Source organism: Symphalangus syndactylus, chromosome 17 (genome assembly GCF_028878055.3).
Source record: "Symphalangus syndactylus isolate Jambi chromosome 17, NHGRI_mSymSyn1-v2.1_pri, whole genome shotgun sequence".
In the NCBI taxonomy this organism is placed as follows: Eukaryota; Metazoa; Chordata; class Mammalia; order Primates; family Hylobatidae; genus Symphalangus; species Symphalangus syndactylus.
In genome coordinates this window covers 20,323,286-20,348,635 of record NC_072439.2, presented here as the reverse complement: position 1 = coordinate 20,348,635, position 25,350 = coordinate 20,323,286, and the positions used below count along the sequence as shown (strand labels likewise).

At 53.6% G+C, this 25,350-nt stretch overlaps 1 protein-coding gene and 1 long non-coding RNA gene across 3 annotated transcripts in view; one reads left to right on the top strand and one right to left on the bottom strand.

Annotated features, from left to right (window-relative positions):
* POU2F2 (POU class 2 homeobox 2) overlaps nucleotides 1-25,350 on the bottom strand; it is a 75,103-nt gene that overhangs the window by 46,897 nt on the left and 2,856 nt on the right. The window lies entirely within an intron of this gene.
* Nucleotides 52-25,350, top strand: LOC134733024 (uncharacterized). Of its 2 annotated transcripts, none has more exons than XR_010116586.1 (3): nucleotides 52-206; nucleotides 303-473; nucleotides 23,539-25,350. It is a non-coding gene; the product is annotated as an uncharacterized lncRNA (long non-coding RNA). The 2 variants fall into 2 exon arrangements; XR_010116585.1 differs by lacking the exon at nucleotides 23,539-25,350 and adding an exon at nucleotides 4,143-4,482.

Genomic DNA, 25,350 nt, shown 5'->3' with positions numbered 1-25,350 from the left:
AGGCCCGCCCCGGCAGCCCAGCCCACCCCAAATCATGTGTGTGTGTTGGGGGGGTGGGGGCTAGTGGGGCAGAGGATAAGCAGGCTAGAAGAGCCGACTCCTACAGCTGCGATCCAAGAGGTGCCTGCAACAGTTGCCCCCCGACTTCTATCGCCCCCATGGAGGCAAACAAATCTGGGACAGGGAATGGGGGTCTGGGAGAGAAGGTGGGTCCACAACAGTAACAACAATAAAACACTAGCCAGCAGCTTATTGGAGAGAGGGCTTTGCGGATGCCTGACGCTGTGCCTCACTCTTGACAGGTGCCATCTCCAATGTGGTGGTCACTTTTACTTGCCCCATTTTACGGATGAAAAGACTGAGGATCAGAGAGGTGAGCAGTAGCTTTTCCAAGGGCCCAGAGCCAAGCAGCGTTGAAGCTTAAAAGCACGCCGCGGCAGGGAAGATCAAGCAAGCCCTGCGCCTATCTGCAGGTGAGCTGTTGGGTGCCACCATTGAGAGGAAGTGGTGCCCGTGGGCAGTGGTAGTGGGGACGGTGGGTCGGGGACTTGGCCTGGGGCTACAATAAGTCGCCGGTCAAATGTGGGCGTCCGAGGCGGCTCCGGTGGAGGGGAGCACCAGGTCCCCGGGCTGCCGGCTGGCTTTTCGCGCTGCGGCGCTCCCAGTTCAGCGCTTCCTTCCGCGCCCACCAGAGGGCGGCAGCGCCCAGCCAATGGGCCGGAGGGCGGGGCCGGCTGCGGAGGAGGGAGCCCCTCCCTCCGCTCTCCTCCCCAACACCCTCCCAACACCCCCGCGCGCACACCTGCGAGGGTCACACAAAGGCGCAGGACTCCCGGCGCACCGCAGCTCAGACAAAGGCGCGCCTGAGTCCGCTGCCCTCTTCCTCTTGGTGCCCGAGGTCTGAGGCTGTGGGGCTGCCTGGCGTCTCCAGACACCCCACATGCCCGCCTGGGCCCCGCAGGACATCCTGCGCCCCATGGCTGGGAGGCCCCCTAAACTACAGGTGCATGCACAGACGCCTGGACTCACCCTCACACACACAAGTATTTCTACAGATGGACGCCAGCACTTCACACACACACACACGTGTGCACATATAGACGTGCATGAACACATCTATGTGCACGGGCCCCAACACCAGCCATCCCTGCTGACGATAGTCACTCCCATATACTGATACCTCCTCTACTCCCTCACATGGACCCATGGGCACAAGGGCACTTCTACACATATGGGCCCAAGCATACTTCCTGGCCACTCGTACCCACTCACACACGGGCACACTCAGAAAGGGCATACTACAGGCAGAACTACAGGAGTGCCTTCCCCTGACTGCACACGTGCCCTGTGCACCCAGACACGCCCAGGCAGGCAGGTGGGCACAACAGGAAGGACTGGCAGTTCTCATATATGCACACGAGAGGGGACCATTGCCCGGCATCTACACTCCACAGCATCGTGTATTGTAAAGGGCATTTCACAGAGGAGATCCACAGACCACACAGCAACTGGCCACAGGATTTCTATACATGAGGGTCTTCCCAACAGCAGCCTGGTGGCGGTGTATACTGGAGCCTTGTCTCAAAGCGACATTTACGCAATAAGCTTTGTTTTCAGTTAGGATTTGTTTTGTGGGGCTTGGAAATGGGGCTATAGGACATTATGGGGGGGTGCAAAACCTCACCAGCCACCCTTATGCTCCACTCTGGACAGATTCAACATCATCCATGTCAGGAGCACGCTTTTGGATGTGACCCCATTCCAGCCCCCTAGAGCCAGCAGAGAAGGACCACCCACTTCCAGTGTGGCCAGGTCTGCAGCTCAGTCCTGCAGCCAGGGAAGGCTGTATACGCTCCCTGAAAGATGAAACGACCCCACACCTCTCGCCTCCGGTGCTGGCTCCATTCTCAGTGCCTCAGACCAGAGCTGGGCCTGGTGAAGGGATCTTGAAGGAGGATGGGCCTGCCTGAGAGAGGATAGAGGGGCAGAGTTTGGAACAAACTGGCAGCTGGAACGGGGAGGCTCAGGCAGGGGGAGATGGTGGCCTCGTTGCTACAGAAGAGTCCTCGAGCCATGCTGAGCGAGGCAGGTAGGGCATGGGAGCTGGGGAGCAGTGGGGGCCACTTGAGGTGCAGGGAGCTGGGAGGGAGGCAGCACAGGGGAGGCCAGGCTGGGCTCAGGGCTGAGCGGTAATTAAAGGAGACGTAGGGGGCTCCCCAGGGCCAGCGGGGCTGGTAACTGACACGCGGGCCCCATTGCTCCGCTCATATTTCTCGCCGGATCGATACGTTTGACTCCCGACAAGACAATAATCGCTTGTACGCGGCCGGCGAGTCGATCAAATACATTATTAGAGCGAGGTCCCCCGGGGGCCCGGCGGGGAGTGGTGAGGGGGAGCAGCCAGCCCACCAGGGACAGCAGAGCGAGATTCTTCACCCCTCAGGGCCCCCCAGCCATGGCCTCTTCCTCTTGGCCACCCCTGGGGACCCTCTCTGTGGCTCAGTTCCCCAGCCTGTCTCTGAATGCCTGCTGCTTTGGCGATCTCTCTACTCAGCCCCCAGCATCATCCTTGCTCTGTGAGGGAACCCAAGGGTTCTTTCCCCATAGGCACTGCCCTCATCTGTAGGGCTGTAGCATGTGGGAGCTCAGAGAGGCCCCTCAGACCCCTAGTTTGGCAGGAGACAGGGAGACCAAGCCTCAGGCCATACTCTGAGTCCATGGCTGGGCCAGGAGATGAACTTGGGCCCAAGACTCAATGATACCCACCTCCCTCTGCCCAGTCTCCTTGCTGCATCTAAGCACACGGGGCTTCAGCAGCACCCGGGCCAGGGGCAGCCTCTGGGGGGTTAGGGAAAGCTAACTTAGGGACCCAAAGAAGTAGGAAAACAGGATGATAGGGGTGGCAGACAAACACATACACAAAGAGATGTGTGTCTGCTCCTGCTGCAGGGCCATGTGGTTCCCCAGTGGGCCTCAGAGACCCTCAAACCATGCCCAGCCTCAGCTCTGGCCCACCCTAGATACTGCTTGCCACTCTTGCCCACTTTCCTGGCTTCTAGGCTGAAGCCTATTTCCCCTTTTTAAAAAAATTAAATTAAGCTTTAGCTTTATTTTTAAAGTCCAGGCTCTTTTTTTTTTTCTTTGAGACAGTCTCACTCTGTCGCTCAGGCTGGAGTGCAATGGCACAATCCCGGCTCACTGCAACCTCTGCCTCCTGGGTTCAAGCGCATCTCATGCCTCCTCAGCCTCCCGAGTAGCCGGGATTACAGGTGCACACCACCAGGCCAGGCTAATTTTTGTATTTTTAGGAGAGATGGGGTTTCACCATGTTGGCCAAACTCCTGAGATCATGTGATCCACCCACCTCAGCCTCCCAAAGTGCTGGGATTACAGACATGACCTCAAGCCTATTTCCTGTTTACACACCTGCTTTGCCCTCTAGACCCGAAGTGCCCCTTTGCTTCTCCAGCAGCCCTAAGTCAAAGTCAAGTTCTGTTTAGGAGTATCCAGCATTCAGGGACTTAAAATATATCTTCCTCTTTGTCTTCATTATCAGCAGCAGCCACCACAGCATTGCTGTCTATGCTTTCCTTTTTTTTTTTTTTTTTTGAGACTGTCTGGCTCTGTCACTCAGGCTGGAGTGCAGTGGCACGATCTTGGCTCACTGCAAACTCTGCCTCCCAGGCTCATGCCATCCTCCCACCTCAGCCTCCCAGATAGCTGGGACCACAGGCGTGCACCACCACACCCAGCTAGTTTTGCATTTTTAGTAGAGACATGGTTTTTGCCGTGTTGCCCAGGCTCGTCTCAGAACTCCTGGGCTCAAAGCCATCCACCCGCTTCAGCCTCCCAAAGTGCTGAGATTACAATCGTGAGCCACTGCGCCCGGCCTACTCTGTGCTATTTGAACCAATACATTATTGCTAAGTCCTCATGACAGTCTGAGGAGGTAAAGGTCTGCTATCATCCTCATTTTACTAACAAATTGAGCCTCAGAAAGGTGAAGTCTCCTGCCCCAAGTCACACAGCATGAGTGGTGGAGTCAGGATTTAAGCCCAGGTCTGTACCCCTGACAGCTTGATCTCTCTGTACTGAGCCATGGAGCTCCTTCTTGGAGGCATAAAATGCTCCCCATCCTTCAGGAGACAACAGCAACAGCCAGCCACTCCTTGTCCAGTCAGCAACGCTGGAATACCTCTGCAGCTCACAGCCCAACGCCCACAGCCTTCGAGTCAGTTCTTGATATTCGGCAATGCACTGGACTCCTGATCCCATCAGCTCCTGGCTGAAGGTGGGCCAACCCTTCCCCATTTCCTTCAATTCAAACATTTCCTCATGTCCCTCAGTGCCAAGCCCTGTGCCAAGAGCTGAGAACCCAGAGGTGAGCTAGATCTAAAATCTGACCTCAAGGAGCTAATAGTCTGAGAGGAAGACTAGAGTGGATAAAAATACCTTGGTAATTTATCACTCAATAAATATCCAATAAATGCTATTATATGCCAAGCCATTGCTAAGCTCAGAGAATACAGTGGTTAAAAGCAACCCATAGAGCTTATAGTCTTTGGGGGAGAAATAATTTTTAAAAGTTATCAACTAGCAGGGCGTGGTGGCATACCCCTGTAGTCCCAGCTCCTCTGGAGGGTAAAGCAGGAGGATCACTTGAGCCCAGGAGTTCAAGGCTGCAATGAGCTATGATGGCGCCACTGCACTCCAGCCTGAGTGACAGAGCAAGATTCAATCTCTAAAATAAATAAATAAATAAATTAAATAAAAAATAAAAAGCCATCAAATAAATATGTAATTCTAAGTTAGGAAAAGTGATTTCAAGAATAGGTAGAGGAGGGGCTGGGCATGGTGGCTCACACCTGTAATCCTGGCACTCTGAGAGGCTGAGGTGGGAGAGTCGCTTGACACCAGGAGTTTGAGACCAGTCTGGACAACATATCGAGACCCCATCTCTACAAAAAAAATTGTTTTAACTTAGCTGGGTGTGGTGGTGAGCATCTGTAGTCCCAGCTACTCGAGAGGCTGAGGTGGGAAGATTGCTTGAGGTCGAGGCTGCAGTGAGCTACGATCATGCCACTGCACTCCAGCCTGGGTGACAGAGAGAGACCCTGACTCTTAAAAAAAGTAGAAGGAGGATACCGGATGTAAACAAAGGATGGCATGTTGCAGAAAACTGTCCCAAGGAAGTGACATTTACATAGCAATTAGACACAGTATTCTCGAGGCAAAGAATGTGACGGAAGACACTCCAGGCAATGGGAACAGAGGAGGCAATGGCCCCATGGCAGCAAACAGTGTGGCAATTCCAGGATCGGAAAGGAGGCCTATAGAGCTGGAGCAGAGTGAACAAAGAAGAGAAGATAGGAGACGAGGTGTGAGGTGGAGAGGCGGCCAGGGCCAGACTGCACAGGGCCTTGCAGGCCAAGGTAAGAATTTGGGACTTCAAGAACAGTGGGACACCTGAGAAGGTTTCAAGCAGGGGAGTGGCATGGTTCTATGAACACTTTTGTGACAATCCTGGCTGCTTTGAAGGCCGCAGTGAAGAACCAGAGGATGGGGTGTGGGGGTCAGCATGAGGAAGCTGATGAGTTCCACATCACTATCAGGTGATGATGACAGGAAGCAATAATTGGTGATTGGCTGAATGTGGGGCATGGGAGTCATGGAGAAGTCAAGAATGAGGTCCAGGTACATTAAAGTATCTTTCCTGCCACAGAAGATTGGGGCAGGTGGAAGAGCTTAAGCTCAGGTAAGAAAGATCAGGGTAGGACCTGAGGTCCTGAAGGATGAGAGGAAGGGCAGGAGGTGGGAAACAGCATTCAAGGGGGTTGCCAAGGTTGAAGACCCCAAGGTGGGGACAAACTCGGCTTTCCCAAGTTTGTCCTCAAGTTCCTTTGAGGTTGGATTTGAAGTTGCAGGTGGAAGGCTTCTGCACAGAAGCATTCTGTGTAAGGAAGTTCTACTGGGGACAAATTCGGGGACAAGCTGGTAGCATGGAATCTGGAGACAGGATGACCAGTGGGGAGGCTGGGACACTGGTCCAAGGCAGCAGGGGAGAAAGGAGCCATGAGGATTAGGATGAGGATACATATTTAAGCTGGAGTCTACAGGAACAGGATATGACAAGTGGGTGCTGGGCTGGGGTGGCTGGGTGGATGCGAGGCCATCACTGAAAGACAATGAGAAGGGATGCAGAGGGAAGACACTTGGGTCAGTTCCAGGGGGAAAGTCAGGAAGCAGCATCTTCCAAGAAGTAAGGTCTGTGGATGCTTAACAAATTCACATGGACACAAACATTCCTCATCATATCTCCCCACCACAGCCAATTTTCCGCATCCACCAGAATTCCCAGTTCGCCTCATGTAAGAAAAGAAGCACTGTGATGTGGCTCAAAGAAGATAAAAGAAGACTAACTGGCCAGGTGTGGTGGCTCATACCTGTAATCCCAGCACTTTGCGAGGTCGATGAGGGTGGATCACCTGAGGTCAGGAGTTCAAGACCAGCCTGGCTAACATATAGTGAAACCCCATCTCTACTAAAAAATACAAAAATTAGCTGGGCATGATGGCGCATGCCTGTAGTCCCAGCTACTTGAGAAACTGAGGCAGGAGAATAGCTTGAACCCAGGAGGCGGAGATTGCAGTGAGCCGAGATCACGCCACTCTACTTCAGCCTGGGTGACAGAGCGAGACTCTGTCTCTCAAAAACAAACAAACAAATAAAAGAAGACCAACCAGTCCTTGTTCTGAAATTTGCCCTCTAGTGACCTAGGGCCAGCCCCTTGAACTCCCTGGACCTCAGTTTCCCCAGATATATGTCTGAGATGGGCTGGAGAAGCACTCTAAGACTTCTTCCAGCTTGAACATTCTTTTATTTTATTTTATTTTATTTGGCTCACTGCAACCTCCACCTCCTGGGTTCAAGTGATTCTCTTGCCTCAGCCTCCTGAGTAGCTGGGACTACAACCATGCGCCACCGTGCCCAGCTAATTTTTGTATTTTTAGTAGAGATAGGGTTTCACCATGTTGGCCAGGCTGATCTCAAACTCCTGACCTCAAGTGATCCACCCACCTCAGCCTCCCAAAGTGCTGGAATTACAGGCATGAGCCACCGTGGCCCGGCCCCAGCTCTAACATTCTATAGGTTGAAAGAAACAAGAACAGGTGAGATAGACTGACGGCTCAACTGGCCCCTGACAAATAGGGAGGTAAAGCATGGCCAACCTACTCTAAGGAGGCCCTGGCTGGGTATACTCAGCAACTCACTTACTCCTCACTGTCATCTTATGAGGGAGAGACCATTATCATCCTCACTTTAAAGATGAGGACGCTGAGGCCCACAGTCACACAATGAGGCTGGGGTGAACCCAGAGGCTTGTTGACCCCAAAGCTTGTGCTTCAGCTGTTTTGTTGAGCTCACTGCTCCTCAACCTGGCTTGTGTGAGTCTCACTCAGACTGCAGATCCTCCGGGAACAGGATCCCTTGGCATCCACTGCCATGTGCTCACCACGGTCTCTGAATGACCTGTGGGAGCAGGCGCCTGGCCCTGGGTCTTCCTCAATGAGGCTCCTACCTTGACCGAGGAGCCCCCAGCCCCCTGCTGCTGCCCCCAGGCTTTCCACAGTCCACATGTGCACTTCCTGTTCTCTAGCTCCCACTGGTGCAGCACCAACTCTGCAGGCTCAGAGGCTGCCGCTGTCACCCCAGCGCAGGGAGCTGTCCAAAGGCTGAAAAGCAAGAGCCCATGGCCTTGGTCCAGAGCCCTCCGGTCCTGCTGCCCCTAGGACAAACGCAGTACCCTTACTGTGGCCTCCAGGGCCCTACAGGACTTCCCCACTGGCCACGGGAGTACCATACCCCAGCCACACTGGAGGAAGCTAATTTGTCCCCAGTATGGGGCCTTCAACCTTGCCAGCCCCCTTGAATGCTGTTCACCACCTCCTCCCCTTCCTCTCATCCTTCAAGACTCTGCTCAAAGGCCAATCCTCAGAGAAACCCTCCCTAGTCACGCTCTGCTCCATTCCCAGTTTTATTTCCTTCAGAGCACTCTGAAATTCAATTGCCGCCTATTTGCTTTACTGTCTCTTTCACCCTCTAAAATGTAAGCTTTCTGAAGACAGGTGTCCTTTTCTGTCTTGTTCACTGTGGTATTCTTGGTGCTTTAACAGTGCCTGACATATAGTTGATGCTTGAACCTTACTTGTTGAATCAGTAAATCCTTCCAGGCACCCATGGTCCACAGAATAAAATCCAAGGCTGGCTCTCCAAACCCAAGTGGATATGGTGCCTTTCAACCTCCTCAGCTATCTCACCCTCAGAGCTCACCCTTCTCCTCTGTTCAGTAACTTGGGCTCCCCTACCATCCCTCAGGCCTGCTTTGTCTGCCACAAATTCTGTACACACCAGCCTCTGCTCAAATCTCCTCTCTCTGGAAGCCTTCCCTGACCTCAGTCTTGCCACAGCTCCAGGCAGTATCCCTGGGCTTTAGCACTAATTGTACTGCACTGAATCACTTCCCAATGAGGCTGTCCCTACAGACTCTGAGCTCCTTGAGAAGAGGGCTCAGTTTGACATGTTCTTGTAGACTCAGCACCTAGCACTGGGCCTGCATTTAGCCGAGCCTCCAGGAATGTTTGTTGGGTGAGGACAACTGCCCTGCAGATGGTTAACCATCTATACAGGTGCACATAATGACTAGTTTGGGAGTCAATCAGATGAGGGTTTGGAATCTGGTTCCTCCATTCATTTGCTGTGTGACCCTGGGCAGGTGACTTCCCTCTCTCAGCCTCAGGCTCCTCATCTGTGAAATGGGGGCAGTAACATTGGCTGACAGGAACTTAATTAACCTTTTTTTTTTTTTTTTTTTTTTTGAGACAGTGTCTTGCTCTTGTTGCCCAGGCTGGAGTGCAATGGCACAATCTCGGCTCACTGCAATCTCTGCCTCCTGAGTTCAAGCGATTCTCTTGCCTCAGCCTCCCGAGTAGCTGGGATTACAGGCATGTGCCACCACGCCCAGCTAATTTTGTATTTTTAGTAGAGATGGGGTTTCTCCATGTTGGTCAGGCTGGTCTCGAACTCCCAACCTCAAGTGATCCGCCTGCCTTGGCCTCCCAAAGTGCTGGGATTACAGGCAAGAGCCACCACGCCTGGCCAGGAACTTAATTAATCTTAAATATAATACTTGCCACCATGCCCTAAGAACAAACATGTTCACTAACTACATCAAGATTTGAGGTTGAGAAAAATAAGAAACAGTCTAGATGCCACTGATAGGACAGTGGCTAAGTAAATTATAATACATTCATACTCAGGAATACTATGCAGTTATGAAAGAGAATGAGACTGATCTATGGACGCAGACATGAAAAGTTCTCCAAGACACTGCTGAGTGAAAAAGCAAGTTGCAGAACAATTTATACAATTTGATATCATTGATGTAAAACATATACATCTATTGTTAAAAACTATATCTTTTCTATGGGTGCACAAGTATTAAGCAAATGCAGAAAAAAATGGTCTGGAAGGTAATTAATTATAAACTCTTTTGTAATAACTTCAGTTTTGGCTTGTTTGTTTGTTTTGAGACAGTCTCACTCTGTCACCCAGGCTGGAGTGCAGTGGCATGATCTTGGCTCACTGCAACCTCTGCCTCCTGGGTTCAAGGGATTCTCCTGCCTCAGCCTCCCGAGTAGCTGGGATTACAGGCACATGCCACCACACCAGGCTAATTTTTTGTATTTTCAGTAGAGATGGGGTTTCACTGTGTTAGCCAGGATAGTCTCAATCTCCTGACCTTGTGATCCTCCTGCCTCAGCCTCCCAAAGTGCTGGGATTACAGGCATGAGCCACCATGCCCGGCCATCACTTTAGTTTTAATAATGAGACTGTACTTGTTTTTTGGTGGGGGTTTGGGGTTTGGGGGGTTTTTTGTTTGTTTTTGTTTTTGTTTTTGAGACAGGGTTGTCACACTCTGTTGACCAGGCTGGAGTGCAGTGGTGCGATCTCAGCTTACTGCAACCGCCACCTCCCAGCAAGCAATCCTCCTACCTCAGCCTTCTGAGTAGCTGGGACCACAGGCACATGCTACCACACCCGGCTAATTTTTGTACATTTTGGTAGAGACAGGATTTCAACATGTTGTATGGGCTGGTCTTGAACTCCTGGGCTCAAGTGATCCTCCCTCCTCAGTCTCCTACGTGCTGGGGTTATAGGCATGAGCCACTGTGCCTGGCCTGTACTCATTTTTTTAAGTAAAATTAGAACATATTAAATGATACACATGTAGAAAATCAAATAAATGGTTATGTCAAAAGTGAGAATTGTAGTTACCTCCAGCAGAGAGGAAGGAGTATGTTTGGAAAGGGACACACGGGGTGGGGTTTCTGGGTGCCTTTGACATCTCCACCCAAGTGGTGAATGCACAGATGTTCACTCAATCAAGATTCATTAAACTGGCTAGGTGTGGTGGTTCATGCCTGTAATCTCAGCACTTTGGGAGACTGAGGCTGGATCACTTGAGGCCAGGAGTTTGAGACCAGCCTGGCCAACATAGTGAAATCCTGTCTCTGCTAAAAATACAAAAAAATTAGCTGGGTGTGGTAGTGCATGCTTGTAATCCCAGCTACTCAGGAGGCTGAGGCTTGAACCTGGGGGGTGGAGGTTGCAGTGAGCCGAGATCACACTGCTGCACTCCACCCTGGGCAAAAGAGCAAGATGCTGCCTCAAAAAAAAGAAAAAATTCATTAAACTGTACATTAACGTCTTGTCCAATGACTGTGCGCTTCCTGTGGGCAGCGGCCAATCATTGCGATATCATCTGTTTCCCTATCCCCATTTCACTGCCCAGAAACAGACTTAATATAAGTTGTGTGTTCAGTAGGGAGCACCCATCACGGCAAGCGCTCGGGAGGGCCAAGGCCGCTGTCCAGGGTACTAACGACCCAAGCCTGGGAGGCCCCTGAGAAGGCCAGCGAAGCGAGCCAGCTTCAAGATGCCTCATTCTGAAGGGCCCCTGCCTGCCTCAACTCCTCTCTCCCCACCCCCTTCACTCACTTCCTCCAAGCTGTCTGCCTTTCTGTTCTTGCAATCCACACCCGCGCTTCTTCTTGTCTCAGGACTTTTGCTCTTGCCTTTCCTCCTGCCCGGTGCAGTCCTTCCCGGGTGTTCCTAAGGCTCGTCCCCTTACTTATTCCAGAATTACACTTAAACACCCCCTCCACAGAGAGGCCTTTTGACATCCTGCCTCACATGGCACTTCTCATCACTATGTCCTCTACCAGGTTGCACTTTCTTCTAGCACTTTTTGCTGTCTCACCATCAAGCCTCGTGTCACGTGCTTATTTATTACCTCTTTTCCCCCAAACTGAACGTCTATGCCAGCACAAGGAGCATGTGTGTCTCATCCTGTCTTTTAGAAGGATCCCAGGTGCACAAAATTGGATTAATCATAATCCTTAGTTCACGGCATACTCCCATCACTGGGCTGGACAGAGCCCTCTTTCTCTATCCATTCACTTACTGTTTTACTTACTTTTAATAATGAGTTAATGTGAACCCACATTCACCATTCAGATTAGAACCATGATAATAATCATACTAGCCTATGTCTGTCCTGTTCACTGCTGTGTCTCCAGCACCTGCAACCCAGGAGGTGCTTGGTATTGATTTATTGAAGAAGAAGCTGACAAAGGGGCAATGACCTCCACACCCTGCAAAAGGGAGCTAATGGGAGCACCCACCTGGCCTCACAAGGCGGGAGAAGAAGGCAAAGGCCAGGCCCTCCACTCAGCTCCCCTGTCCTTCCCTGGTGCTCCACTCCTGCTCAGCCTGGGCAAGAGCCTCTTCCACACGATTCAGTTCCACATCTTCAGGGAGGGCCCACTGTGCCAGACCTTGTGCCAGGAGCTGGGGACACAGGGTGGCTCAGCTTGGCCATGCTCCTGAGGAGCTCTCAAGCCTCAATGTCCCAGGCCCCTAGACTATCCCACTATTCTACTAAGTAACAAGAGCAGCTACATGGCACCTGCTCTGTGCAGGCATATGTTACATGCATTCCTTGCATCATCTTTTGGCATCTTCCCAACAATCCACTAAAGTAGGGGCTGTTATTATCCACCCCCTTTTCAGAGGAGCACCCCAAGGTGGGTCAGAGAGGGCAAGGACTTGCCCAGAGTCAGTTGTGGGCAGGCCGATTCCAGAGCCCAGCTCCCCTTGCCCCAGGCCTTGCTGTTACACTGATCACATGCACATTTCTCTTCCTCCAAAGTCTGTGAGATCCTGGGCCTCTTGCATTTCTGCAAAAGCAACTGAGGATGGCTGAAAAGGTGTCAACTTTGGAGTCACATAAATAGGTAGTTAGGTCCCAGCTGCAGGGCTAGGTGTGGCCTATGTGTCACTTGGCCCATGTGTCACATTCCTGAGGGGATGAAATTAAAACAAGATGTGTATTTTCTACTTTATAAATCTTGAAATGACCTTATAAATATCAGTTAATGTGGTATTTTATTGTTGTCATTGCTAAAAGCACAGGTCTGTAAATCCATTTCAGTATTCCTTCGTTCTTAGTACACTAGGAGGCTCAAGAATTAGAAGTGGCCTTGGCCTCTCTCAGCCTCTGCAAAGACTGCTGAGTCCTAGCTGTGCGAATTTGAGCAAGCCACTCAACCTCTCTGTGCCTCTCTCAGGACTGTGCAGACCCTGAGCAGCATCCACAGAGGGCCCTGCCTACAGAAGGTGCTCTACATTGATTCAGAGGAGTTTAACTTAACAGAACTGTATTGGCCCAGATCACATGAGACACAGTGCCTGTCATCGTTAAAGCAAACTCCGAGCTCTGGACATTTGAAGGAAAGTGAGGGATCAAGGAAGAAGTCTAGGTTGTTGTTGTGACAACCATTTACTGAGATGGACACAAGCTCCTGGAAAAGCTTGGGAAAGGGAATCAAGAGTTCTGCTTTAGGCCGGGCGCAGTGGCTCATGCCTGTAATCCCAGCACTCTGGGAGGCCAAGGCGGGTGGATTGCTTGAGGTCAGGAGTTCGAGACCAGCCTGACCAACATAGTGAAACCTGTCTCTACTAAAAATACCAAAATTAGCTGGGCATGGTGGCACACACCTGTAATCCCAGCTACTCGGGAGGCTGAGGCAGGAGAATCACTTAAACCCGGGAGGCAGAAGTTGCAGTGAGCTGAGATTGCGCCATTGCACTCCAGCCTGGGTGACAAAGCGAGACTCTGTCTCAGAAAAAAAGAGTTCTGCTTCCCAGGAGGTGGAGCTTGCAATGAGCCGAGATTGCGCCACTGCACTGCAGCCTGGGAGACAGAGTGAGACTCCGTCTCAAAAAAAAAAAAAGAAAAAAGAAAAAAAGAGTTCTGCTTTAGACACGTTAAAGAGAGGCCCTCCAACTACTATTAATATTTAGAAGCATTTTCTCACTGAATCTTCTCAATACTCTACAAAAAGGCATTGTTAACATCCCCATTTTACAGAGGAAAACACTGATGCGCAGCAAAGTTAAATCATTTGGCTGGAGACACAGATGGAACCAGGATTGGCACCCAGGCAGCTGGACTCCAAAGTCCACATTGCCATCCACTGTTCTCTTCCTCTCCCTCAAACCCTTGCCCACCTTGTCCCATTGGATCAGCAGAAACACTGGCCCTGGACCTGGGCTTTGCTGTCTGAGACATCCATGTATCTCCCATCCCTGTCCCCAGTTATGGCCTTCTGCCAATATGAACCATTCACTGAGTGCCTTCACATCACCTGCCCACCTTGAGTCACAACAACTCTGGGATGCAGATTGCACAATGCTCCCCAACTCCACTTTGTGGGCCCTAGCAGATTCTCCAAGCTCATACACAAAGACCAGCTTTGAGGGGAGCCAACACCTTCAAATCTACTCGCTCCCTACACCACCTTACTCAGTGCTCACCTCCTCCGTGGAGTCTCCTAAGGGAAGGCCCCTCATTCACATCTGTGCAAGATCCCATTCTGGCAACAAACTTCTCAGTGCCAACCAGGCACTTTAGGGTTCACATGGAGAACATTAAATAGAAGCAACCCAGGCACCTGCCTCATGGAAGCTTCCCACAGCCTCCTAGGGAAAAAGTAGCACCTGACCTGGCAAGAGGAAAAGCTCAGGTTTGGAAGGGTCAGACTCTCACTCTCTGCTCTCCACTTCTTTGAGCCTTGATATTGTCACCAATTCCAAAAGTGCTCTCTGGTTCCTCCACTCCTCCCACTGCAGTCCAGGCCACCACCACCTCTGGCCTGAGTGACTTCAGTGGTCTCCTCCCCGAAGGTGTCCCTTCCTCCATGCCTGTCTCAGATAGTCTCGTCTCCCCCTGGCCCCCATAGAGGGTCTTTCTAAAACGTAACCAGGTGGTCTCACTCCCTTGCTTAAGATTCTCCAGGGGCTTCCCATGCATTTGGGAATAAAACTCAATCGCCTTAACCCAACCTATAAAGTCCTACGTCATCTCACCCCTGCTGACACCTCTCACGTCTTCCCCCATCACTCTCCTCTTTGCCTACCCTGCTCCAAGCCATGCTGTCTCCTCTCTGTTCTTTAAACCATGCTCTTTGCAACCGCAGGCCCTTTGCATGTGCCATTCCCTCTGCCTGGAACACTGTTCCTGTGCTTTTTGCCCCATTAAATCCTACTCGTCTTTTAAGGTTTGGCTTAAATACCTTGCCCTCTCTCCTGGCTCCCTATTCTAGTCTATTCTTTGGGATGGACTTATCAGTTTCTGATTTTGTATTTGATTGACATTTACACTTAAAGATCTGCATCTTCTCTAGTTGTCAACTCCATGAAAGTACGCTGTGCTGGTTCTGCTGCCTGCTACATCTTTAGTGCCCAACAAACGCTGGGCACACAGTGGGTGCTCAACAGACAGGTGGAATGAATGACTTAAATGGATCCTGCATAGGGACAAGCACCTGAGGCAGAGTACTTAAGTCTTCAAAGCCTCAGTTTCCACTTCTGTAAACTCAAGATAATAATTCCTCCTTTACAAGGTAGTGGTGAGGATCCAAATAGTCAATGAATATTGACAGTGCGTTGGGAAAAAATCCTCTACAAATATAAAAGCTTAAAAGACCTGGAACCTAGAGGATGGGCAGGAGTCAGAGAGGAGAAGAGCAACAGGAAAGGGCATGGCCATTTGTCAGGTGACACTGAGTTTTGTATTTCCCCTTTTCCTGACCCCTATGAGGTAGTAGTTATGACCCAGAGGAGGAAATAAGGCTCAGACAGGAGGAGCCCCCTTCCCAGGGTGTCATGGTGAGTCCATGGAAGAGCCGGGATTTGTACCCCTCACACCGAGGCAGGCAAGTTTCCCGAGCATCTCCAACAGAGCTTGACTCCTAGCAGTGGGCTCTTGACAAACATGAATGGAACCAATTCAGAGGGCCAGCCAGAATCACAGTCCTGCCTCTGCCTCTCACTGGCTACAGACCTTGGGCAAGTCACTTCCCTTCTCTGAGCCTCAATGTCCCCATCTGCAAAGTGGGAATAATGAAAATGCCTGCAGCCTAGGGTGGTCGGAGGTCAGCAGGAACACAGGTTGAGGGCCTGACACACAGAAGGCAGTCCATAAGCAGCTGCCAGAATTGTTCTGCTTCCAGTGAGGGAACAGCATGAGCGAAGGATGATAAGAGGCTAGCAGTCAGTCAGAGAGGACTCACAGAAGGGGCAGTCGGAGCCAGATGGAAAGGGACTCCCAAATCTGTGCCCAATTGCCTTCTCAAGGCAGGCAGTGGGAAACCTGGATATGTTCTGAACTCCAAAGAGCAGCCCCTGTCCAGGGGCCCTTCCTCAGGCAGCCAGGGAGGTGGCGAAATGGTCATTGCAGAAGCATCCCCTGATCTCTTGCCCCCTCTTCATCCTTCACCCCCAAAGCCTTCACCTCTTTCCAGGTTTCTTGGCCTTGGCCTGAATCTCATACTCCTCAGTTGATCCTGCCAACCTCATCTCCATCCCAAGACCCACCCAGCCCTGCCCCAGCTGACGCCTGGTTCTTGTGCTCACACCCTGGCCTTTCCCACATGGCCCAGAGGGACCTTTCTGTCTTCTATTAGGAAGGCCTTGTACTAATTGGAAAACTTTTGTTTGGCGGTAATGCCAAAAAATCCATAACTGGTGAAAAGTAAGCACTGTTTCAGCATAAGCAAGCATACAGCATGTGGATAAATACGTGGGTCTGTACACGACTTTGAAACACAAATGCCGTCTTCCCACATCAGAGGGATCTCTCTAACACAGAGATCCTCACTCCCCTCCTCAAACCAGGTAGCTGTGAGGCCAGAGGTGGGGAACTGTGAAAGCTGCACTAATGTAGAGCTTGTTGGTGTCGGGTGGAGGTGACTGGTCCTCGGTGAAGGAGAGAGGCTTGGAAAGGACACCCAGGGTCATCCTGAGATCCTCCTCCTCCTCCAAATGCCCCCATCTGTCAACTTCCCCTCAATTCAGCCCAAAGATGTCTGAATCCCTCTGCTCCTCCAGCTGTGCCTCCCACTCAGGACTTGCTCCTCACCACCCCACCCCGCCCCAGCCTCTACTGTTGCACAGGTTCTTCTCACTTGCTCCACAAATGTCCCTTGAACCCCATCTGTGTGGCAAGCAATGAACCAGGGACCAGTGATGTCACGGCCCCTGCTCTGGGGAGCTGACAATGGACATGGACCCAGGCGTCTTGAATCCACACTCCATATTCCTTAAAGCATGACCCTGGTCGGGCTTCGCTCCCGCCCAGACCAAGAGGAAAAATCTTGGCACCCTAGACCTGCCTACATCTGCAGCTTCACCTTCCCAAACCACCATGAGAAGGTGAGAGGAGGGGCAACCATGTTCCCCAGCCTGAAGATCCTGCCCTCAACTGCCTCCCTAGGAGACAGAGGACCCTGGGCTTTCAAGGCAACATAATCCACAGGGGAGGCCGTAAACACCCTTGGAGAAGCTCGCTTTTCAGGGGAAAGCAAGGCTCAGGGCCAGCATGACTTGAGCAAAGCCACACAGCGCGTCTGTGGCAGACAGACGGGCCCCACCCCTCAGTTCCCAGCTCCATCTCTGCGAGTGTAGACTTGTTTGAACTCCCCTAGACACTGACACTGCCAAGAGAAAGAAGAGGGGCTTAAGACCCTTTTTCTGCGTGTTCTGCTGATGTTCCAAGGACCCGAGCCTCCGCTTCTCTCTATGGCTGTGGGAGGGGAGATGAACCAAGAGAGATGGGGCTAGACAAGGGATGTGGGGCACAGGCAGGGTAGAAAAAGATAGAGTGAAAAGCATGCAGCAGGGCAGAGAAAAGAGGGGTGTAGGTAAAGAGTAACTGGGGACTATCAAGGTAGAACAGAGAAGTGTATGGAGGTTTTTAAATCCCTGGAGGGAGAGGCAGCAATAAAGGAAAGAGAGTCAGAGTCAAACAGAGAGACAGAGACAGGAAGATGCAGATAAAGAGGCAGAGACAGAGAACAGCAGAAAGAGAGACAAAGAAAACAGGAGAGAAAAGAAAGAGGGAGGGAGGGGGAAGAGCAAGCAGAGGTGGGGCCACAAGGGCCTTCTGTAAATTGCTTCCCAACACCCTCTCCTCTGCCCCTCACACCAGCAGTCCGGCAGGGTGTGTGGTGTCATCCCCATCCCTGAAGGGGCTGCTCTGGGCAGAGCTGAGACTGACGCATGGGAAGGTGTCCAGCTCCCGGCCCTCTCTCTTTTCCTGCACCCAGCTGCCTCCCAAAGAGAAGGGTCAAGTTCAGTGTGGAAGGGGCAGAGACAGGCCCTGGGGGACCGAGAGCTGAAGTGCTGTAACCAGGGGCAGAGGGGCTGCAGTCTGTCTCCCCTCTCCAGTGCCTGGTCTCCAGACACCCTACCTGTTCTTGTCCCCTGCTGGCTGCTGAGGGACAGGCTTTGGCTATCCTGACTTTGGCCAATGCCTCCCTCAACCTGTGGCCATCATTTCACTGCCTGGTGACCCCAACACCCTCCTGTACCTCCTCCTACCCATCCCTGTGCCCCCCAAGACTACCCATCCCATGGCCACCTTTCTGCTCCTCTGCAGGTTTGGGGTTAGGGAAGGGAGCACAGAGGCCTAGATGGGGGGTGGAGGGCTTGGTGGATTATTGAAGATGTGCGGGCACTGCAGCTGACATGGATGAGGAGGAAGAGGAGGGCGTCTTGGTGATGGACGATGCTGATCCTGCGGTGGGGGAAATGGCAGGGGAGGGGGTGGAGAGGGCTGGGGGAGGGGTGGTGAGGAAGCAGGTTGTGGGGGGAGCAGGGCCAGGCTCACATTTGGCATTCAGGGCAGCTGACAATAAAAATGCTTTATTGCCAAGAAACTGGATCGATCGGGGCTGGAGGGGGCCGGCAGGGGGGACGCGGAGGGCTCAGCGCAGAGGCCGGCGGCCGGCCTTCGCAGCGACCAGGGCCCGAGCCGCCCTCCCCCCTGCACCCCCCTCCCTGCCTCCTGCCCTTTCTCTCTCCTGCAGCCACCGCTTAGTTCTTATTATATTTTTTCTTATATATTTTTCCCCCAGCTTCTCCTGCTCCTGTTTTTTTTTCTTTTAATTTTTTTTAAAACTCACTGCACTCCCAATGCCGCAGGCCGGGTGGGGGCGGGGTGGGGGCATCTGCCTGGGCCAGGCCCCTATCCACAGGGTGCCCAGAACTGCTGGCTCTGGGATGAGCCCCACTTTGCTTCTGTATCCCCCAATCCAACCAGGCTCCTCCTAGAGCCTGTCCTCTGTGGGTGCCCATCTCCCCTTGCCACCCCTCCAAGGGGCCTCCTTCCAACCTCAGAGCACCCACACACACATCCATGGTGGGCTGAGGGCCCTGGCCAGGCCTTCCTCCCCTCCCCCCTACCTGGCCCCCTGTTCGCTCCTGGAGCCATTTGGCTGATGGTCAGAACTGTCCGTCAAGGGGGCTCTGAGCCCCTGGGGACCCAGATGGGAGGAGGGAGGGGGAGAGGTCGGGGGTCAGGCCACGTCCCCTCAGCTTGTCTCTTTCCCCTCCCCCTTCCTAACAAAGGGAGCATCGGCCTGACGCTGGCGGGGTGGCCTGGTACTCAGGGAAGCAGGGAGGAGAGGGGTTGAGGGGATGGCCATGGGCAGAAGGCAGGGTGGGGGCCGCCTGCCCCTCCTCTGCCCTCCCCTTCGGGTCAAGGCTAAGGTGATTCCTCAACCTCTCGGAGGCTGGGCTGGGAGGAGAGGAGGATCTGGACAGACAAAGAACTGGAGCCCTGGGGAGTTGGGGGCTGGGGGGACGCACCTGGGACCCGGGCAGTCCTGGCTGAGGGAGGGGCAAGAGGCACCCCTCTGCCCTGCTCTCACCCTCCGGATGGCCCTGCCTCCCATCTGTACCAATCCCTACGGATCCCAGAGCCATACAGACCTTCCAGCTTGGGCAGGGTCAGATGGGGTGGGGGGAAACTGAGGCCCGGAGAGGGGAGACAGCCCAGGCCCAGGGTTCTCAGCGCTGTCTCAGAGTCTCTCCCCTCACTTCTCTTCCTACTAAGGGAAGACATCTTCCTTTCCTGCCCTTCCCCACCCAGGTCAGGGGAGGTTTGGTGGGGGCAGATGGTAGAGGGTTCTATGGAGAGGGAAGAGGAGGCTGAGGAAAAAGTGAGGCTAAGCGTTCTCTTAAGCCAGTGGGCAGGGGAGGAAGTCAGAAGAGAAAAAGTCTAAATGTGACCTTGAGCACTGGCCTGGTACAGCTGTGGGAAGAAACTTAACGTCCGTCAGAAAGGGCAGGAAACCAACATAGACAGGGTGCTCCTGAGTACCTGGCTAGCGGTGGCTGGGGAAGAGGCCTTCAGACAGTTTTCCCCTTTTGCCCATGGCCACAGTGAAGGAGGAGGATTCACACTCTGGTTGGTCACAATCCACCTATGACACTGCGTCAGGGCCTCCCATCCACCCAGCCCGACTGTGGGGCGCAAAGTGTAGCTGAGGCAATGAACAGCTGTGAGCCCCCATGCCCACAGGAATAAGGAGCCTCCAAAGAGACAGAAGGAAACAGGCAGATCTTCTGTGCTTAAATTCTCCTATGAAGGCTGAGGTGGCTCTCGGGGAGAGGGCCGCAGCCAAGAGGAAGAGGGGAGAATAAGGCGGGCCTCTTTTGGAGGGGGTGGGATGGGCTCACACATGCCCCCACAGCCTGCCAAGAAGGCCCCAGATGGGCCGAGGACTATAGGGGTCCCGGCTGCCCTCCCCCAAACCTCCCCTCCCTTCTCTCCCTCTCTCTTTCTCGGCTGGCTATCGACCGGGGCTGTGACATGGTGGATCAATACGGCAGGGATATAAAGCCGGCTGGCTGGCTGCCTGCCTCTGCCTCTCTCTCTATCCCTTGCTTGCCTTGCTTCCTTTTCCCGGAGCCGCACCCACGTCCCCCACCATCATGTACCCCTTACCCAGGCCTCTGAGGGGCCGGGCACCCCCCACCACTCCCCTACAGCAGGAGAGCTTAGGGAGGCTGAGAGCTTGGACAGCCGGGAGAGGGGGTGAGTATGGGAGTGGGCAAGGAAGCAGATGGGGATGGGGGCCACAGTTTCAGGTAAGGGGGCTGGGATAAATTGAGGGACAAGCCCCCTGGGAGAAAGCAGGCATCCCCTCAACTGGGAGCAGCTCAGGAAGATGGGGCCCTTTGAAGGTGTGTGACGGACAGAACTCTGGGAGGTGGGCAGGGGGCACCTGTGGGTCCAGAGAGACACTGTCCTGAGCCCATGAGGCAGGGGAAGGTCTGGGGGGGTGCTGGAGTAGGCTACGGTGAATGGACACAAAGAACAGTGGGGCGAACCCTCAGGCCAGCCTGCGCCCACCCCCAGAGCTGCCGGCTGCCCTGCCTTTGGGTCCCTATGGGTAGAAATTGCCTTGGCCTCACCCCAGGGTCTGGCCTGCACATGTGTGGTAGGGGTGGGAGGCTTGTGCGGCTTCGGACAGGAGGTTCCAGCGAGAGGTCTGTGGTGTGCGAGCTGCCATGGACGCAGGTGTGCATGTGTCCTCAGGCTCTGCTGGGGTACTCTGGGACTGCACATACCCGAGCGTCTTGGCCCCTGAGTCATGTCTGTGTGTGAACATGAGTTCATGGATGTGTCCCCAGGAGCACTGGGTGGCTGTGTATGCACTTCCATGAGTGTTTCCCTGACCCTGGGTATCCCTAAGTCTCTGTCTGTCCCCTGGGGATGTATCCCAGGAGCACCTCAGGAATCTCCTCTGTCCCCAGTTAATGGGGTAGCTATGTGTTCCCATGTGCTCTGGGAAGCCTGTGCATGTTGGCGTGTGCGTGCCCCTGCCAGAGTGTGTCTGAGCACAGATGCTGCTGTGCGTGAGCCTCCATGGGTCCCGTGTGGATCTGTGCCTGTGCCTGTGGGCAGCTGCGTCTGCTTCAGGGATCTGTGCGGTGGTCTCTGTGTGTACTGGAAGCACGTTCTCCTCATGAGTGTCGGAGAGTCCATGCAGTTTCTCTGTGTGTCTATGTGATGCTGTGTGTCCCTGTGTGCCGATGGTCGAGTGTGTTTCCACAAGTGGGCTGGAGGCTCTGGGTGTGTCCCTGTGTGTGTCACGGTGACTCAGTGTACACGGCACGATGTGTGTGTGTTGAGGCTACAACCCCGAGTCTCTGAGTGGGGGAGGATGGCGAGGCAGCAGGGGCTGCCACGGAGACACTGGCTAGCCCGTTTTATCACTACATCATCTCCAAATCCCAATGTCAGGGCCTGCCTGACTTCTTTCCCTTCCCTGCCAGAGACCCCAGACCCCTGCCAGGATGGGCCCAGGCCCCTGCCCCCCCCCCAGCACCTTGGGCAGGCTGCACCTCTGCTCCTCAACACCCCTGCTTTGGTGGATGCCACCTCAACTCCACCAAGCGACCTCCGTCCCTCCCAACCCCCCCAGCGCCACCCGCTCCCCCCACCCTCCCCCCACCACAAGTCCAGTCCAACCCAGACAAAAGCAATTACTCCAGAGGTAAGATGTGAGTGTGGGTGTTAGAAACAGGAAAAAAAGGGGGGGCCAGGGAGGGGGAGCGAGAGAGACACACACAGAGGCAGGGATGGACAGCCAGAGACCCCGAGAGACGACAAGAGAAAGAGAACGGCAGAGTGAGAGACAGAGGGACACGCAGAGAGATGCACAGAGAAGCAGAGACAGAAGATGAAAGAGACCAGAAGGGACACAGACACCAAAATCAGGAGGCAAAGGCAGAGAAAAAGAGCAGAGGAAGGGCAAATGCAGAGAGCATGACAGAGACACAGAGACAGAGGCCGGAGAGACAGAGAGAGAAAAACAGAGAAAGAGCACACAACAGAGCAGAAAACCCAGTGATGGAGCCACACAGAGAGAAGACGCAGATAAAGAGAGAACGGGGGCCAGAGGCAGGGAGAACTAGAAAGGGGGCGATGCACAGAGAGGAACAGAAAGGCTGAGTGAGAGTGAGAGACAGAAAGGAGACCAGAGAGATAAAAGGCAGACGGCAGATAGTGGTGGAGGGGAGTTGGTAACGCACTAGAGACTCTGAGATGGCAAAGCTAGAGAGAAACTGAAAGGGGATCACATCCAAAGTGATCTCTCTCTCTCTCTCTCTCTCTCTCACACACACACACACACACACACACACACACCTTTCTCCCCATTCCCCAGGCCAGAAGTCAGGGATGCTCAAGCCTTTTCCACGTTCCTCTGGGCCCCTGTGAGCCAGGGTGGGGAAGGGAAAGGATGAATGGACAGGGATGATCTCAGGTAGTTTCAGGGACCAGCCAGAGCCGACTGGGACCTGATCACAGGGGCAGGGAGAGCAGTACATCCCTCCTTACCACACACCGCCACCTCACCCTCCACACACAGTCCACACACACCAGGGCCGTTGCCAATTTCCTCGTACTCTGCCAGGCATGGCCAGCCTGGGGGGTGGGGGGCCAGCTGTGAGGTCCTTCCTTCCTGCCCCACAGTCCTGCCCACCTGCCTCAGCTGCAGCTGCCCCGCACTGTTTTTTCTTTCTCATTGTCCCCTGCCTTCAGCCCGGCTGCCTTCATCTTTCTCTGATGCACTCTCACGCGCTCAGCTCGCATGCACGCGCCCTCTCTTTCTCTCTGTTCCTTTCTGTCTCTGAGTCCCTCACTCTGCTTTCCTGCCTCTGACTTTTCTGCTGTTCCCTCTTCCTCTTTGCTCCTCTCTGTTGCTCCGTTCCCCTCTCTGTGTTTCTCTGTCATGAGATGCTTGCTCTCTGGGTCTCCCTCCCCCTCCACTCCCATCTGGTGTATTCTGGATTCCCCTTTCTTAGACAATCCCTCTGGCCCTCCTATCCACCTCGTTCCCAAGAAAAGCAAGGTTGGGCACAAGGCCTGTAGTCCTAGCTACATGAGAGGCTGAGGCAGGAGGATTGCTTGAAAGTTTGAGAAAAGCAAGGGTGGATCACCGTGTAAAGGACCTCAGAAGCTGTCCTGGAGTGCCAGGAGTGGGTGAATACTTCCTTTCTTGTTTTTCCCTCGATAACCTTTTATCCTCCTCTCTTTCCTCCCCCGCCTCGCACCCACACTAGGCCAGATCTCTGGATCTCCCCAATCTCCAGATCTCAGTGTGGCTCTCTCTGGAGACAAAAGCTAAGACTCAACCCACAGGCAACACTCAACACAGAGATCCAGCTCAGAAAAAAAGGAGGTGACCAGCGAGGAATGGAGAGGCCAAGACACATAATGAAGACCAAGAAAAGGAAGAAAAACGATGCTGGGGCTGGAGCCAAAGGGAGAGGAAGTGGAAAGGAAGGAAAGCCAGGAGCAGAGACCTGGCAGGGCAGCATGAGCCCAACAACTGCGGGGTGGGGGTGGGGCGCGCATCAAGATTTCCAAACAAGCGCAGCTGAAAACACCCAGGGTCGTTCTCTGAGGCCTTCTCTCTGCCTACCAGCCCTCACCACTGCTTCGAAGAGCCCTGAGGAATGTCTCTCTATCTGAAGTCAGAGCCAAGTGCCTGCTCTCAGCACCTGGGGCTCCATGCTTACTAGGATGGTGGGTAGTTGACCTTCATTTGCTGTGGGATTGTCAGGGATTCCAGGGACCCACTGGTCCCCGAACTAGCTCAGAGATGCAAGCCATTTTTACCTCCTACACATCTATAATCCCACCCCATGGCTGACAAATATTCCCAGTCCACAGCTGTTTCCACCCACCCAGTGACAGAGCACAGGCAGCCAAAAGGATCAAGCAATCTCTTGCCACCTCCCAGCACCCCCGAATGGTAAACAGACCCTCACATCTGGACTCCACATCCAGCAAGTAGTGCCCTTGCCCACCACCCAGATCACACAGCTGCCATTTACAGACCACCCTATGGGTCCCACCCCACAGCCATAGCCCACCAGCATCCCAGAGCTGCCTCTATACTAAAGCTGTCCCAGCCCAGCCATCCTTCAAGCTGCATCTGGAACAGCACACACCCTATTCCCCTAGCCAAAGCCCCCAGGGGTGCAATTCAGAAGGAGGCAGACTGGGCCTGGGTCATGTGGACAAGTCCCTGACACCGCGCCCTGGCTTTTCTTGCTTGTCTGCAGAACCTGAACTGCCCTTAAGGCCTGCGCCTCCGATCCCAGGGCAGCCCCCTGCCACACCTACACTCTTGGCCATGGGAGAATGTCCTCATGTGCAGCTAAACACCCTCCTCATGCAGCCTTGAATTCTGTTCCTTCCACATCACCTCACCAGACCCAAGATGAAAGCCGCTCACCTAGAGCGAAGCTTCTGCTTCCGAGGCATTCAGGACTCCCCTCAGGGTGTGCGAGCACCCTGGGGCACATCCCTGCTGCTTATGTCTGGGTTATCTCTGTGACCCTGGGACCGCTCCACATTGAAGGCCGTTGTGTCTTTTTGTGGAAGGATGGAAGGACAGAAGGGAAGGAGAGACAAAGTGGTACCACAGCCCTGCTCCTGCCCTGGCACTTGGAGGGCACCAGATACCCAGGGGACTGTAGCTGGCTGTAAGGACTCTGAGGCCAGGCCAGCATCCACAGTCCCCAATAGTGAGTAGGAGCCCAGTCAGTCCACACCCCTTCCCATCCACCCGAAACGTAACTTAGCCCTCGGCTTCTCCTTACCTTTCAGGAGTTCTTTCCTTACCCCCAAAGACTTCCTGAGGCCCCCCTAGGCTGGCCAGTGTATCCCTCTCTCCCCTAACCCGGCATCCTGCAGTCCCCTGGTTCAGGTTGGTGGTGTCTGTGCCTGAGCCCCCACCAGCCTGAAAGCCCCTCAAAGGCCACATGGGTCTCCCGCCTCTCTGCATCTCCAGATGGTGGCACGAGGCCTAGCACACAAGGAATCCCAGAAAATGTTGGCTGAAGGAATAAATGGATGGATCTGGG